The following is a 13,786-nucleotide window of genomic DNA, read 5'->3' on the forward strand; positions in this document are numbered from 1 at the left end:
CTCTATGAGTTAGATAGGGGCAGCTAGGCAGCAAAGTGGATAGAGTTCAGGGCCTGGAGTCGGGAAGACTCAATCTTCCCGAGTTCAAATCTGGCCTCAGACACCTACTAGCTATGTGACCCCGGGAAGTCATCTTACCCTGTGTGCCTCAGTTTCCTTATCTGTAAAAGGAGCTGGAGAAGGAAATGGCAAACCATTCCAGCATCTTTGCCAAGAAAACCCCAAATGCAGTCACAAACAGTACTACATGACTGAAAAACGACTAAACAATTCCATGAGATATATGTTGCTATTCTTTACCCTCTTTGACAAGTGAGGGAGGGACTGAGCTCCTGAGAAGAAAAGAGACCTATAAGTTTTGGAAGTGAGATATGAATCCTCTTCTCCTGACTCTAAATCCAGTGTCCTTTCCACCCACATTATCCTGAGATCTCATTGGTGTCTCATCAAAAGCAGCATTACTTTTCCTGTCGCTCTATCAGTCAATCAACATGTCAACAATGTCCCAATCAATATTGAGTACCTGCTGTGTGCTTAGCCCTGGGATAAGAGTGATTGGATATATAGGAGAAGTCAGAGGCATAGTGTCTACCTTTAAAGATCTGATTGTCTTTGATCCTAGGATTTTCATACTGATCTGATATGACCTTGGCCATGTCAATTGATCTCTTCCAGACTCAGTTTTCTTTTCATTCTCTTTGCTTTCTCTTTCCCTACCCAATGACTACTGATTTCCCTACATTCTACCCCTTCTTCCCCCACGATCTTTTTTGTTTCCCTCCATTTCCCTCTCCTATAGTAAAAAAGTACACTGGACTTAAAATTAGAATTAGGTACCAGTCCTAGCTTCACCAGCTATATAACCTTGGGCAAATTGCCACATCTCTGAAGCTCAGATTCTGTTTTATACTAAATTTTATTTTATTTTCAGTTCTGCCTTCTCATCCTTCCCACCTCACCCCACAATTGAGAAAACAAGAAAACAAAACCCTTGTTACAAACATGTGTAATCAAGCAAAATAAATTCCCACACTGACTAGGTTTAAAAAAAAATACAATCTGCACTCATCTCTCTATCATGAGACAGGAAGCATATTTCATCGAGTCTTCTGGAATTGTTTTTGGTCATTGTGTTGATGCTGTTTTTGTTCAAAGCTATTTTTGGGGGGGGGGTAGGCAATGGGGTTAAGTGACATGCCCGAGGTCACACAGCTAGTGACTATTATGTGTCTGAGGCACGATTTGAACTCAAGTCCTCCTGACTCCAGGGCCAGTGCTCTATCCACAGCAACCACCTAGCTACCCCCAAAGCTACTTTCCTTTACAATGTTGCTGTCTATTGTATAAATTGTTCTCCTGGTTCTGCTCACTTCACTCTGTATTAGTTCATACAAGACTTCCCACATTTCTCTGAAATCTTCCCCTTCCTCAATTTCTTATAGCACTATAATATTCACATTCATATATTATAAATTGCTCAACCATTCCCCAGTTGATGGGCATTTCCTCAGCTTCCAATTCTTTGTCACCACAAAAAGATAAATATTTTTGTACATGTGGGTCATTTTCCTCTTTCTTTGATCTCTATGATGTATAGACCTAGTAGTACATCACTGGATCAAAGGGTATTCACATTTTAGTAGATTTTTAGTGCATAGTTCCAAATTGCTTTCCAGAATGGCTGGACCAGGAACTCCAGATTCTGAATCTGTTAAGATAGAAATGTAATACTCGTCCAACCTACCTCACAGCATTGTTGTGAGGATCAAATAAATTAATTAATGCAAAGTGGCTGGTGACTAAGAAGTTTCATAACTGTAATTTTTATCACTGTCATATCTTCCTTCCTTTCCAGGCTTCAGCCTTCCCTATAGCAGGATGGTGACTGAAGATTCCCCTGTAAACCTGAGGGGCTAGAGTGAGAGGAAGGTCAGGCAAGCCTTCCTTTTCTCCCTCTGGTTAGGTTCAGGCCTTCTTAACCCCATAACTGGCTCCTTCTTTCTCTCCCTGGTTGGGCTGTGCCCTTTCAGGCTTGGGTAGTATGTAGGGGTTCCTATATATGAGAGTTATGCTAAAGATTCAGCTGGAATCCTCTCCCCTAGCATTTCCAGATGGATCCCTAGTCCTTTCTTTTCCAGCTTTCTTTTTAAGTCTGGGAAGCTCCTAGTCTTCTTATGCCCCACTCTCTGAGGAAGACTAGAACCAACTTGGGCAGCTAGGGAGAGCAGTGAATAGAGTGCCAGCCTGGAGTTGGGAGGACCCGAGTTCAAATCCAGCCTCATACGTTTACTAACTGTGTGACCCTGCAAGTCAATTCACTCTACCTCAGTTTCCTCATCTGTAAAATGAACTAGAGAAGGAAATGGCAAACCACTGTAGAATCTTCTTCAAGAAAACCCCAAATGGGATCCCAAAGAGTCAGACCTGACTAAAACTACTGAACAACAACAGTAATAAGGCCTTCTGAGAACCTCAGAGACTCTTAAAGTTGGTAACAAGGCACCTAGAAGGGGCAGCTAGATAGAGCAGTGGATAGAGCACCAGCCCTGAAGTCAGAAGGACCTGAGTTCAAATGCAGCCTCAGATCAAACACTTGACACTTACTGGCTGTGTGACCCTGGGCAAGTCACTTAACCCCAATTGCCTAAAAAGTAAAAAACCAAAAAAACCAAAACAAACAAACAAACAAAAACGGGGCCCCTAGAGGGGGAAAATTCTGGGAAACCACCTGGCTACAAGAAAGCCTCATTCATATTAAGGTACCCCTCCAAGGGGTGCTTGCATCTTAAAAGAGAAAGGGCAATGCTTAACCCAATGAATGCATCTCGATTGGTAGAATTTCAGGCATCAGCAGCATACAGACTCACTATGCAGTTTGGAATTTGTTCTGTGCAGACTGTTTTGGAAGTAGGGATGGGGGAGGCTTTCTGAGACTCCCAGCTACCTATGGGCAAGGCTGATCTTTCTACTTACTAACTAATGATAGACACTTGGGAATTTTGCGAAGCAGCTAGCTGTTGCAGTAGATAAAATGCTGGATTTGAGTTGGAATCCTTCTCAGACGTGTAATAGCTGTATGACCCTGGGCAAATCACTTAACTATTCTCAGCCTCAGTTTCCTCATCTATAAAATGGAGATGATAATTTTACCTACTTCGTAGAGTGGTTGTGAAGATCGCATGAGATGACATGTAAAAGGCTTCCCAAACCTTTAAACCACTATTTAATTCTAGCTATTATTATTATTATCGGCATCAATGTAATACAAATGGAGGGGACAGGAAGGGATGGAGAGCTGGGGGGACTGAGGACTGGCATGGGGGCAGGGAGCAGGTGCAGCTGCCGGTGATTTAGGGCTAGAGATGAGGGGAATGAGTGCGTGAGGGAATAAAGGTAAGGAGGCCGTTAAATCTCAGTGCTGCTCGGTTTTAAACCTCGGAGTTTATCCTTCTCTTTGCCTCGGCAGCCTGGGCCAAGGCCCAGGGCCCTGGGAGAGCTGTAACTTCCCACCCACGGCTTTATGAGGTTTTAAAACAGCCTGGCTAAGGGGCCTTGGAGCTGGGCTGTGGATGCGAGGAGGTGGGGAAGATAGGGAGGGTTTAATAGCGTCAGGAATTGAAAGTAGGTATTGGGAGTGATTATGGGCCACCGAGGGCTCGTTGGGTTGGCTGGGGGTTGGGAAGAATATGACAAGAGAGTTGCGTCTCATCACTCCCATCTCCCTTCCCCCACCCCAGAATACCCGGGTCAGATTTGCTAAATAATTGGAGCTTCCAATCCCCACCTCTTGAACCCAGATTTAGAACTCTCAGTACATCTAGGGCCATTGCTAAGCCCTCTTCTTCCCCAAAGGCCCATGTTCCAATCTGATCTTTCCCCCTTCTTAACACTGGGTTCTCTAGCAGCTGATGCCCAGCTCCTAGTGCCCAGCACTACTTTCCCCTGGGACCTGCAATGGTAGAGGTCTGGGCTATAAAAAGCTGCTCCTGGAGAGGCCTGGGAGGAATCCAAGGTTTTATCTCTGCCCATCTGGCATAAGAAGTGCTGGAGCTCTTGAGGACCTCTCCTCCCCCTCTGACTGGCAGCTTCTCAAGGCTAGAGATTCTATCTCCCCTTAAGAGTGGAGGTTCTCTGGAGGCAGGAACTGTATCTCCCTATCAGAATGGGGGTTCCAAAAGAGCAGAGATTATGTATTCCCATCAGACTAAGGGCTCCCTGAGGGCAGATGCTGTACCTTCTCATCAGCCTTAGAGGCTCCCTAGGGTCAGGGACTAGGTCTCCCTGATCAGACTGGAGGCTCCCTGACCACAATGTAGTATAATTGATAGAGGGCATTGGACTTGGAGTTAGGAAGATCTGAATTCAAATCTTGCCTCAGACTCTTATTGAGCGTATACTCCTGGTCAAGTCATTGGTACCTCGATTTACTCATCTGCAAACTGAGAGAGTTGAACTAAAAATGATCCTTAAGATCCGTTTCAGCTCTAAATCTTGTGTTCCTATAATCCTATTTCCTACCAGCCTGGGTAGGGAAAGGTCCCTGAAGGCAGGGACCTTGTCACCCGCATATAGCTGAGTTCACTTCAGCACTGGGATTGTGTGTCTCTTCTAGCTGCCCAAGTGCAGAAACCTAATCTGTCAGTCAAATTGGAGGTGGAAGGAATGCTCTCAGGGTCTCTCTATGAAAGAACAGTAGGACCTTGAAGAATTTCACAGCTCCCAGGGGTTACAGATTGGCTCCACTGAGTGTCCCCACATACTTTCTTGCACTTCTACTGACTGGAGACACCCTGGGGCTTGGCCCTCACAGTGATGAGAGACATTTAATTCAATAGGGATAGAGTTGAACAGAGGAGAGCAGTAAGGAGACAGGCAGGGAGGGAGCTTAAAGATGTCAAGTTCTCCATGTATTTCTTGTACAACTTTGGGACAATTTGTGTGGAGGGGAGGTGGGAGGAGGGATTGTAATACCTATCTATCTCCCAGGGTTGTTGTGAGAATCAAGTGAGATAATATTGTAAAATGTTTAGCATAATGCCTGGCACATAATAAGTACTTAATAAATGTTTGTTGAGCAGCTAGGTGGTGCAGTGGATAGAGCACTGAACTTGGAATGGGGAAGACTCATCTTCCTGAGTTCAAATTTGGCCTCAGACACTTCCTAGCTGTGTGACTCTGGACAAGTCACTTAACCCTGTTTGCCTCAGTTTCCTCATCTGTAAAATAAGCTGGAGAAGGAAATGGCAAACCACTCCAGCATCTTTGCCAAGAAAACCCCAAATGGGGTCGTGAAGAGTCGGGTAAGACTGGAACAACTGAACAACAACATTCTACGTTATCGATAATGTAGAGTTTTCCAGAAGTGACTGACTGGGATATATGGCTGCTCCCAGGGCCTCTCCCCCCAAGCTGAGGCTACTACAGCAAGTGTCAGACCAGCCATCCTGGAAATTAAGGAGAGGCACATTTAGGGCTAGGACTGCGTATGATCCAAAGGAGGGGTTAAATAGGTGCCAAATTACTGAGAAGTCCTAATGCATCTGCTGGAGAAAACAGCAGTTCACCGAGTTGAGTAGCATCTGTGCCCACGATCAAGTGCTCTGGGAAGCTGGGTTAAGAGAATACTCAAGAAGCCTTCCAGATTCCCCTCCAGTCACACATCAAGACGGAATCTGTCCCAAAGGTGATAAGGATGGGGGATTATTATCTAGTCTTACTAGCTCAATGGTCATCTGAAGCTCACTAGCAGGGTGCACTCTAGCCTTTAAGCTCCTGTCTCCCTTTAATACCAGTACTCCACCATTTCCAAGGAGCCTTTCACCTTCTTGTGAGTTTCTATGATGTGCCCAAACTCTCCTCAGTTATAGCTAAAGCTAGAGCTTTATCTATGCTGCTGATCCTGGGGTAAGGGGAGAAAGAGGGAGGCTGTATTAATTCATAGCAATTGTCTAACACTCGGAAGGATAGTTCAGTCACCATGAAATTCACAGATATCAAGCATTTCAAGTGTTATCTCTATGCAAATGACTCCCTAAATAGATAAATAAAGGAGGGTTGAAAGCCCTGGACCTAATCAAAGAAAAGGGGGCAGACCAGGAGGTGTTAAATTAACAGTAAGAGTGATCCCTTTTTGAGATGTGAATTGGTCCCTTGAATGAATCAAAAAGGAATCAACAGGACAGAGTGAGTAATGATAAGCCACACCTCAGGGTGACCTTTAAAAGTCAGCTCCTGATGGGATGCATGGAGCTGGAGAAAGGGAAATTGTAAGATGGCATGTGGAGAAGGAGAGGAGAAGTGAAGTTAGAGGTCAGAGACCTCAAAGAAAAGGGCCAGGGCTACAGGAACAAGGCGACTTGGGCAGAAGAGTGTTGGAACAGATGTTTATTGGGGGTTTTTTCTGAAGCCCCTGGATTACAAACCCCAAAGCAATACTCCTCTATTTTCTTTTTCCCTTTAGGCTCTCTCAGCAGAAGTCTGAAACCTTTCCCTCTAGGCGCAGGAAAGTCTGTTTACCTTTCTTTGTTTTAGACATTTACTTTGTCTTTATAAATAGTCATCAACCAAAGGCCTTTGTTAGTCTGAGTATACTTATTGGAAATGCAGTTGGGAGGCGAAAACATCTGCAGAGGAGAAATAGAGGTAGGTGGTTTTTTTTTCCAGACGCTTAGTCTTTAGGTGGGGGCTTTGAGCTAGCAAAATAGTAAAGAGAATTATAGATCTTTAATACTGTTTCCTAGAATGGAGAAGGAATGTTTATTTGGATAAATCCAGGCAACGAGTCAGTGGTAGGGTGAGGAGTAAATAGGAAAGGATGAGCTACTCTGATTATCACTCCACTCCACTCCACCACTGCTACATGTATCTCTATCTATCTATCTATCTGTCTGTCTGTCTGTCTGTCTGTCTTGCTCTCATATCTCTCCTGCTCTCTGCCCCTGCACCCATGACTGGCAGCTAGTGGATGTTTTCTGGATGTGGACATCTCAGACTCAATGTGTCCAAAACAGAAATCATGTCCATCTCCCCTAATTCTGCACCTCCTGCACGTTTCCCAAGTGTTTTTTTTTCAGAGTACTAATATCCTTCCAGTCGCCTAAATTTGTATCTTCAGAGGCATACTTGACTCCTCCCATACCCATTCAGTTGCCAAGTCTTTTCGATCCAGACTCCGCAAACTCAAATTTGTTCCCCTCTCTTTACTCACGTAGCCACCGCTCTTAAGGTTGCCATCACTTTTGTCCCGGACCCTCTGCAATACAGGTGACTCCCTCATTTTTGCTTTCAGTCTCTCTCCTCCTCAATTCATCTTCTGCACAGTGCTTAGCATAGTCCTTGATAAATGCTAGTTGACTGACCAACAAAAGTACATACCACCTGCTATGGGCCAGGCACTATGCTAGGCACTTTACAGTTATTACCTCATTTGATCCTGACAACAATCCTGGGATTTAGGTGCTATGATTATTCTTATTTTATAGTTAAGGAAACTGAGGCAAATAGAGACTTGCCAAGGGTCGCACAGCTTGTCTAAGACTGGATTTGAACTTAAATCTTCCTGACTCCAGACCAGGGAATCTATCCACTACACCACCTAGCTGCCTCCTCTCTTTATCATAAGGGATGGTCTCTGAGTAGGAAATGAAAATGTAAAAAAAAAAAAGATATCAATAATTTTTTTGGGGGGGTTAGGCAATGGGTTTAAGTGACTTGCCCAGGGTCATACAGCTAGTAAATGTTATGTGTCTGAGGCCAGATTTGAACTCAGGTTCTCCTGAATCCAGGGCCGGTGCTCTATCTACTGCACCACCTAGCTGCCCCCATATCAATAATTTTTTAAAAAGAGCATAAGCTCTTTGAGGGCAAGGGCAGTTTAATTTTTATCTTGGTATCCCCAGTGCCCTCCTCATAACAGGTGCTCAATAGATGTTTATTAAATTAGATTTTTGTTTAATTGAACTGACTGGCCCCTGTTGGTGGTCTCTTCTATCCCCAAATTTCCAACACTGGGCTAAAGTCACTCTCTGGGGTAAAAAGTGGAGAGCTAAGATACAATTCAAAACTGCTAGAAGGTTAATCTTTCTGTTTAGGCTGTCAGCTCCTTCTTTCCTATACTTCCCTTCCCGCCCCCCCCCCCGTACCCCCCACCCCCGAGTCATCTCATGACTACACTGTTGAATAGCTTGTTGGTTAGGCTACCTCCCTGCCTCCAGTCTTTCCCTACTCCAATCCATTCTCCATTCAGCTGCCAGAATGATTTTCTTAAAGGTTACAGCTGACCAAGTCACCTCTGCCCCCACACACATACACAATGAGCTACCCTGTATTGTTCCTATTACATCCAAGATTGAACATAAAATCCTCTGCTTCATAATTAAAGCCCTTCACAACCTTTCCCTTTCCTACCTTTCCAGTCACAATATACTTTACTTATACCTTCATGTATTCCACAGTTCAAGAACAGTCTAGCTGCTCCTCACACAGGACACTTTACATGATTTGCATTAGATGTCCCCCGCCTCTCTGCCTAGAATGCTTTCCCTCTTCCACCTCTGCTCAAATTTCAGCTTCTTTGAGGTCTTTCCCATGACTTCCACCCTCCTCCACTACTTCTAGTACTAGTCCTAGACCACCAGTCCTATTTCCAACCATCATCCAGGGAAATAATCCCTATGGAGAAGGGGCTAGCAATCACCATCAATTGTCAACAAAATACTACACATAAGGCAGGCAAGTCAGCCTAGCACCCTGCCACCCCCACCCCCATAATGAGCTATCTTCAAGGTGAACTGAAAGAAACAAGAGGAGGCATGTGCCAGACAAGTCAGACCATCGCCGCGCCACCACCACCACCTTGAACACTTATCTCCCCTCAGACTTTGACGGAGACAGCCCAGGACTTTGAACCCAAGAGCCTTCTGCCCTTGGCCATTGTCCTGGCAATCTTTAAGATCACAGCCTGGCCACAATGCTGCAGCCACACCTACTGAAGACCCAGACAAGAAAGTCCTTGGAGCTGCCAAATATTTCAGTATCAGAAATAGATATCATTTTATCTCTGGAAATGACATTAAAGAGAAGGCATTATGATCTGTTTTTGCCACTGCTCCCTGAGGACCATGGAAGCTTTCCATCTAACTTGGAGTTGAAACCTTATATTTGTGTTGTCTCCTCCATGAAGCTGTGAGCTCCTTGAGAGCAGGGACTATCTTGTTTTCCTGCTTCTAACTCTAGTGCTTAGAACTGTACTTTGTCCATAGTAAGTGCTTAAAGGGCAACTAGGTGGTTAGAGCACTGCCCCTGGAGTCAGGAGGACCTGAGTTCAAATCTGGCTTCAGACACTTATTAGCTGGGCAGGTCACTTAGCTCCCATTGCCTCAAAAACAAAAAATATAATAGGCACTTAATAAATACATTTGTTTATTCATTCATTTATTAGAGCCTTCTCTCTGAGATTATTTTCCACTTACACTGTATCTATATTGTTTGTGCATAATTATTTTCATGTCGTTTCCTCCTTTTGACTGTAAGTTCTTGAGGACAGGGATTGTGCTGTTGTCCTTCTTTGTATCCTGAATACTTAGTACAGTGCGTGGCACATAGTTACCACTTAATGCACGCTTGCTGACTGACTTACTTTTTAAAATTTCAGTTTCAGTGAAGTCAGGACCTCTTTTAAACACAGCATTGCATCAGAGACTTACTAGCTGCTAGGACTCTCCAGCAGGTGCCTGGTTCATCCCCTTGCCTCCAGGCAAGCCTGTAGTTTTCTGCAACTTACCTTGTGTTGGGGCTTCATGCCAGTATGTCCTGGCAGCAGTGAAAAGCACAGCTGGACTTCGACATTTGGGCCAAGGAAGGGCTTATAATCAGTCTTGCTATAGGAAGGGTGTTTTATGGGAGCAGGAGGGCCGAGTCCTCTGATGAGGTCCCACAAGGCTCCCCTCTCAGCTTGGGTTACTGGGCTTCCTCCAACTGTAGGTCCAGAAAGGTACTGGCTGGGTGCCCTCCGGCCAAGCAGCCTCCCAGGCTCATGACTGGGGCTCACTCTGCTGCTAATTAAAAGAGAAAAGCCCGTTAATATTTCAGCACTGTTAACTCAGTTAAATTATTAAGTGTCCATTTGCATTACATGCATAAAAGGATCAATAAACATTCTCACACAGAGGAGCTGGGCAGAGGAGGGGGGGGCCAAAAAAGGAGGGGTGGTTTCTGAGAAAGGCCAATGAACATGGCTCAATGGATTCATCCAGCAAAGTCTAAAGAGAGGGAGCTTGATGATGTGCTCAGCCCTATGTTAAATACTTGGGGTTAGGGAAGGAGGGAGGAAACTAAGAAATATGACAAGAGGGTCTGAACATATGGTCTCTAGCCCACAGTGATTCTCCCTCCTCTGAACTCCTATGGCCCTCACTTCTCCTCTCATTGCTCACCATATGCTGCCTCATATTGTTATTTCATTTTTTTATGTACCTGTTCATGTCCTGTCTCCCCAGCAAGACTCCTAGAGGACAGGGACCATGTCTTACACTTCTCTGTGTCGCTTTAGCACCTAGGTTAGCACCCTGCTGCATTGTAGGTGTTTAATAAATGTTGATTGTGAGGTCAATGGTCCCTGCCTTCAAGGATCTTATAGTCTAGTAGTCAGACAAACTTCCCCCCTCTTTCAGTTTGCTTGATCTGAGATTTCAATCAACTATGCAAATACAGCCGACTTTCCTTTATCCAGCTGGTGATCATCCTGGGTGTAGATTGTCCCCATCCCCCACATCTTACACAATTATAGAACTAAAGAATTCCTAGTAGAACACCTAGTTTCTTTCCAAGCTCACCTCAAATGCTTTCTCCTACATGAAGCCTTTCACAATCTCACCCACCCCCAGCTACTAGTGCCTCCCCTCTTAATTGTCTTCTGCTTGTTTTACATATATTTTGTAGATACTCATTTTGCATATAAATCAGTCGACTAGCATTTATTAAGGTCCTACTATGTGCTAGGCACTGTGCTAAACATTGGGGATACAGAGAAAAACAAAAAATAAAGACAGTCTCTGCTCACAAAGAGCTCACAGTCTAAGGGATAAGACAATAACAGGCAAACGACTATGTATAAACACAATATATACAGGATAAATTGGGGATAGTCTCAGAGAGAAGGCACTAAGATTAAGGAGGACTGGGAAAGGCTTCTTGAAGAAGGTCAGACTTTAGCTGAGACTTGAAAGAAGCCAGGGGCAGAGGTGAGGAAGGAGAGTATTCCAGGCATGGGCACAGCCTGCCCTGATTGGAGTTGAGAGCTGGAGTGTTACATGCTGTATATGTCTGGCCCCCAAATAATGTAAATTCCTTGAGGTAAGAGAATGTTTCACTTTTGTCTTTTGTATCCCCAGATCCTAGTGCAGTTCTGGCACATAATAGGAGCTTCATCAGTATTTTTTGATTGATTCAAGGGACCTCAGGGTCAACTCAATCTTTACCAGACATCAAGATTCCATCTATAACATCCCCAATAAATGATCATCTAGCCACTGCTCTAACAACTCAATTTTTCCTTACCCTAAAGGCAGCCCTTTTTATTTCTGGAGTATAGAAAGGTGGAGCTGGTGGACCAACACATGTCTCAGTAAACTGTATGAGGTCAGAGATAGAATCATATCTTAACACATCTCCTTAAGCTTCTAGCATAGTGCTGTACATAAATTAAGTGCCTAGTGAATGTTGATTAATTTAGCAAAGAATGGACAATAAGATTGTCCCAAGCTAAGGAATTTCCATTCGAAGACCTTCTGGTCTGCTGTGGTGGCTTCCAAGAAAAGATGAGGAGGAAAGAATCTAAAATCAGGTCTAGAGGTCCTCCTCTCTTTACCCCACCATGTCTTCCTGTTACCTTGCTCTCAAGTTACCTTACAAATTACATTAGCACTCACTGTCTGTAGGGGAAAATTCACACAGGAGCAAGTGCTTACTGGAAATAGAGATGGTCCTTGAGGGCTGCTGGTACCATGGACAGCAAGATCCTGTTTATAGCCTTTCTAAATGCTTTGGCAGGAGGAAACCCAAACTTATGCCAGCTAAGTGGCAAAGTCTCTCCTGTTGTCCAGTCATACCTACATACAGTATATAGCAGCATCCCTTTGGTAGAGAGCATAGCCTTAATGGAATTCACCCACTAATTTTGGGACTAAATTAAGTAACCCCAATTAAGATCCCCTCAACTCTAAAATTCTATGGGCCTTGTGATTTTCACATTCCTTGACTGTAAGATTCTATGAATTCAGGTTCAGTTTGGAGGGTCCCAGCAGACAGTGTAGAATACTGTTTGACATAAAACCTTGAAGTTGGCACTACTGGGTAGGATTTATGGGAAGGAAGAGAAGGCCCTGATAAAACAGCTCCTGCTGGGAACTGCAGTTTCCTGCCTCAACATTCTGGCTTTAGGTTTTGCACTAAGCTTTTGATCCTTCAGGGGCTGGCCAGAGTGGACTGGCAAGAGGGAGATAGGGATGGGTTTATTGTCTGGATCCTGGAAAACACAGCTCTAGTACGTGTCTCTCAAACTTGTCTATCCATGATAAGCTTTTTGCTTTTCTAATCAGCCGGGTACAGTGGGAAGAGTTCTGGGTTTGCAGGAGACTTGAGTTCTTTTGATAACATCACAACTCTGTGTGACCTGGGGCTTGTCACTGCCTTTCTAGACCTCAGTCTCCTCATCTGTAAAGTAGAGAAGAGGGATACATGCCCTTGTTTATATCAAGGAATTTTTATGAGGCAAAAAAGAGCTTGTGGAAATAAAAGTTTTGGAAAACACAAAATCCTTGATAAGTGTAAGGGACTATTACATTTATCTGTGGATTTTGGCTACCTGGAATAGAATGAACATGGCCTTTATCCCCAGAATCTCCAGGGGAATGACGAGAAGAGAGATGGAGCACACATATGTCCTCGGTGGCAAAATGGATATTGCTGAAGCAACTGGTGGTACAGTGGGTGGAGCACAAGAAGATCTGAGTTCAAAACAGTCCTCAGACATTTACTAGGTGTGTGACTCTGGGCAAATCACTTAACTTGTATTTATCTCAGTTTCCTCAACTGTAAAAGATAATCAGTCGTGATAATATTTGAGTAGGGGAAGAAGAAGAAGAAGAAGAAGAAGAAGAAGAAGAAGAAGAAGAAGAAGAAGAAGAAGAAGAAAAAGAAGAGGAGGAAGAAGGAGGAGGAGGATGAGGAGGAAGAAGAGAAGGAGAAGGAGGAGAAGGAGAATGAGGAAGAGGAGGAGGAGGAGGAGCAGCAGAGGAAGAGGAGGAGAAGGGGGAGCAGGAGAACAACAACAGCAACAACAAAATATAGTGCCTGGTACATTGTAGGTCCCATATAAATGCTTCTTCTCTTCCTTTCTCTCAACCCCTCTGTGCACTAATCCTTGGGTCAATGTAGGGGACTTCTAGGTGTGGAAACTCCTTCTATGTATGCAGAGCATCAATTCCTCTGGTATTTCATGGTCTTAAAGAGTGCCTGGTGGTTGTGAGGTTAAGTGCCTTGCATATGGTCACATAGCTATTACATGACAGAGCGTAGACTCAGGTCTTTGGATTCTAAGGTCAGTCTTCTATTGACTATGTTAGACTCCCATTCACCTACATTCCTACAATGTATTCCTGATGTTTATTTAATGTCTATCATAAATGTTCCTGTTAACTGTATCTTGGGGTTTGAGGCAACCAAGCCCCTTAGGACAGGGCTTATGTCCATATTGATGTGTCTGTTCAGCCCAGTACCATATATAGCT

General features: G+C 44.2%; 1 protein-coding gene across 1 annotated transcript in view; it reads left to right on the top strand.

The window, feature by feature from the left end:
* The window catches only part of MDGA1 (MAM domain containing glycosylphosphatidylinositol anchor 1), an 83,755-nt gene that overhangs the window by 31,492 nt on the left and 38,477 nt on the right, over positions 1–13,786 (top strand). The gene's annotated exons all lie outside the window — the stretch shown is intronic.

Source organism: Phascolarctos cinereus, unplaced genomic scaffold, assembly GCF_003287225.1.
Source record: "Phascolarctos cinereus isolate Bilbo 61053 unplaced genomic scaffold, phaCin_HiC Scaffold_5;HRSCAF=322, whole genome shotgun sequence".
Taxonomy (NCBI): domain Eukaryota; kingdom Metazoa; phylum Chordata; class Mammalia; order Diprotodontia; family Phascolarctidae; genus Phascolarctos; species Phascolarctos cinereus.